The sequence below is a fragment of the Puma concolor genome, chromosome A1, assembly GCF_028749965.1.
Source record: "Puma concolor isolate L17-30 chromosome A1, mPumCon1.1.hap2, whole genome shotgun sequence".
In the NCBI taxonomy this organism is placed as follows: Eukaryota; Metazoa; Chordata; class Mammalia; order Carnivora; family Felidae; genus Puma; species Puma concolor.
The window spans coordinates 136,861,646-136,865,531 of NC_141667.1; the positions used below are offsets into that span (position 1 = coordinate 136,861,646).

General features: G+C 40.5%; 1 pseudogene; it reads left to right on the forward strand.

Moving 5' to 3' along the window:
* The first annotated feature begins 468 nt into the window (after positions 1–468).
* On the forward strand, positions 469–1,054 carry LOC147584500 (NADH dehydrogenase [ubiquinone] 1 alpha subcomplex subunit 5 pseudogene; annotated as a pseudogene).
* Positions 1,055–3,886: the final 2,832 nt, after the last annotated feature.

Genomic DNA, 3,886 nt, shown 5'->3' on the forward strand with positions numbered 1-3,886 from the left:
ACCCCTTAAAAATAAAATCTTTAAAAAAAAATCATATTTTCTTGGTTGTCTACTTTGTGTCAGGCACTGTGTTAGATATTCTATGTATTCCTTATTTATTTCTTGCAATACTATGTGGAGTATTATTATTCTCACCTTACTGATATTGATCTTAACTACATCATTTTTTTTCATAACTACTGTAGTCTTACTGAGAGAGTAACAGTACATCAACAATGTAGAGTCAGTGGGCGCAATCCCCGATACTCTATCTCTACACATTCTCTAGGTGATATTATCCAGCCCTAGGGCTTTAATACTATTCTTATGATGTGGTGATGACTGATGACTATGAAATCTCATAATTTTCTCTTGACTGTTCCTGTATTAAATAAACATCTCAAATTTAGTGTGACCAAACCAGCATTTTAAATTCAGAGCTTTCCTCTAAAATTTTCTTGCCCAGTTAACCCTTAGTAATTGGCCTCCATGTCTGCCATGTCAAACAGCAATTTAGATGTTGATTTCTCTGATACCTTCATTCACCATGTGCACTGTATCACCCAGTCTGTTCTTGCAAGACACATCTAGAATGTGACTGCTTCTCTCCATTTCCATGTGTATTTCTGGTCAAGCTACATCATCTCTTATGAGGACAATTACCGCACTGTTCCATTTGTTTCTACTTGTGTTCGTCTGCAATCAGGAGCCAAGATGATCTAAGACATAAATATAGGCACTGTCTTGGCCAGTTTGCTGAGGAAGACCACCAGCCTTGTGGGATTGGCTGTATGTGAGGGTCCACACTAGAGTCTAAGAGTATTGTACACAAAGATTCTTGATGTTCTTGAGCAAATTCCTAAAAATGCAGCTTACAGAAAGTATATAGAATGGATTACAAATGAGAAGTGGGGTATGGTTAAAGCGGAACCAGATGTTGAGAAATTAGAAGACCCACTTCAGGGTGGCCAACTAGAAGAGGTGATTCTTCAGGCTGAAAAAGTCTGGCAGGAAAAATGATACATTGGAAACCATGGAAGCCTTCAGTGGAAGAGCTCCTGCCAACCACTGGTAATAGCCAATATAATCCTCATTAAATTACTAGTGTGTTGATGGAAAGCTGATGTAATTAAGTGTTCTGTTACATAAAATAAAGAAAGAAAAAATTTAGACCATGTTACTTTGCTCCTTAAGACCTTCTGATGATTTTCCATTTCGCTAAAAAAAAAAAAAAAAAAAAAAATCTAAGTTGCAGTCTCTGGCCTTGCTCATGTCTCCAACCTCATTTTGCCAATGCTTCCTTCCCTACGTTGGTTTCTTTCCCGATCTGCAACGTACCAGGCTTGTTCAACCCCAGATTGCTTCGCTTGCTCTGCCCTCTGCCTGGATGGCTCTTCTTATCCTCATTTGTTGTTGGTTCAAATGTTGTCTCCTCAGGGGTGCCTTCCCTGACCACCTTTTCAGAAATGATCCCACGTTGTGCAGAAACTATCACATCATTCTGCTTTGTTTTTCAAAGGAGTTGTCCCTCTTGTTATTTTATTAGTTTATTTGCTACCCTCCCACCTGTTTCTCTCAACTAGAAGGTAAGTCCATGAGAACTTCCCTCTCTTTGTTGTGTTCAACCCCACGTCTCCCTGCTGGTGTGTTTCACAGTGCCTCGTACATATAGTGGCTCAGTAGATATTTGCAGGCTTAATAAAATAAATGTTATCTGTCTTGCTCATCTTCCCAGCCATTTCTGTTCAGCGCACACTTAAAAATAATCAAACACATGTAAGGCTACACACAGTGTCTTCAAGCAGATTTCAAACAGATGTACTTTTTGGAAAGAAATGTTTAATGTGTATTTATTTATTTATTTATTTATTTATTTATTTATTTATTTTTACATGTGTTTATTTTTGAGAGGCAGAGAAAGCACAAATGGGGAGGGGCAGAGAGAGAGAGAAGGAGGCAGAATCCAAAGCAGGCTCCAGGCTCTGAGCTGTCAGCACAGAGCCCGAGGCGGGGCTTGAACTCACAAACCGTGAGATCATGACCTGAGCCGAAGTTGGGCGCTTAACCAACTGAGCCACCCAGGTGCCCCAAATGTTAATTAATTAATTAATTAATTAAGGGAGAGAGAGAGAGAGAGGGAGTACATGTGCACACGTGAGAGGAGGAGGGCAGAGAGGGAGGGAAAGAATCCCAAGTAGGCTCTACACTGCCAACTTGGAAGGGATATGGGGCTTCACCCCACAACATGAGATCACCACCCTGGGTGGAAACCAAGAGTCACTCGTTCAACTGACTGAGCCATCAAGGCACCTGTATTCAGAAAAATTTTTAAATGAGATTATTATCTGCATGGGATTTTTTAAAATTTATTTATTTTTTCAATATATGAAATTTATTGTCAAATTGATTTCGATACAACACCCAGTGCTCATCCCAAAAGGTATCCTCCTCAATACCCGTCACCCACCCTCCCCTCCCTCCCACCCCCCATCTACCCTCAGTTTGTTCTCAGTTTTCAAGAGTCTCTTATGCTTTGGCTCTCTTCTACTCTAACCTCTTTTTTTTTTCCTTCCCTTCCCCCATGGGTTTCTGTTAAGTTTCTCAGAATCCACATAAGAGTGAAAACATATTGTATCTATCTTTCTCTGTATGACTTATTTCACTTAGCATCACACTCTCCAGTTCCATCCATGTTGCTACAAAGGGCCATATTTCGTTCTTTCTCATTGCCACGTATTATTCCATTGTGTATATAAACCACAATTTCTTTATCCATTCATCAGTTGATGGACATTTAGGCTCTTTCCATAATTTGGCTATTGTTGAGAGTGCTGCTATAAACATTGGGGTACAAGTGCCCCTGTGCATCAGTACTCCTGTATCTCTTGGGTAAATTCCTAGCATTGCTATTGCTGGGTCATAGGGTAGGTCTATTTTTAATTTTTTGAGGAACCTCCACACTGTTTTCCAGAGTGGCTGCACCAATTTGCATTCCCACCAACAGTGCAAGAGGGTTCCCGTTTCTCCACATCCTCTCCAGCATCTATAGTCTCCTGATTTGTTCATTTTGGCCACTCTGACTGGCGTGCATGGGATTTTTTAATGTGTAAAAACTCTGAGATAGAAGAAAGGACAACACTGTTAAGAAGTCATCAGATACTTCTGCACTGAGGCATTGGAGGTTTGGAAAGGATAAACTGGTGATTCTGGTGTATTTTTTAAGTCATGGTTTCCAGGAGAGGGCAGGGATCGAAACTACAAATGGTTAAACATGGCTTTTGGGAACTTGTCATGTAATTCTTTTTTTGTCCAATCACTCCTTGCTGTGGAGGCCAGTGGACTAACTTCTTCCAAACATTGCACTCCTAAAGGAGGGATGCTAAGGGAAGGTGTGGGGTGGCACTGAAATAGCCCCCTCTAAGGTCCCTGCAGAAGGAGACTGTCTGTTATAACCAAAATAAATTCGAAGAAGTGCCACATTGATAATTAGTGGAATATTTATTTTGGTGTGGTATAGCCCTTTTCTAAAAGTTGGAGAGATGTGGAGGAGAGAGAAAAATGGGAAATATCCTGTATTCTCGAAGGGAAAGGTATACAGTAGATAGTTTCATCTTTGAAATTCTGGCGTCACCTAGTGGTGGTGAATGAAGCCTGTTTTAGAGACCCGCCATTTTTCTTAAATGTTTGTCTCAAACTTTCAGGTATGTCTTAGAATCATACAGTGAGCTTGTGCAATTCCCCCCCCTCCCCCCCCACCTCCCACCCATTGCTATAGATTTCAGAATCCTATAGTTCTTATGTGGGGCTTGGGAAACAGAGTCTGGAAAACGGGTTTCCCAGGTAATACTGTAGAATTTTTAGTTAGCTTTTTAAAAAAAATAATCATACATCAAGTGGCTCTAGCGAT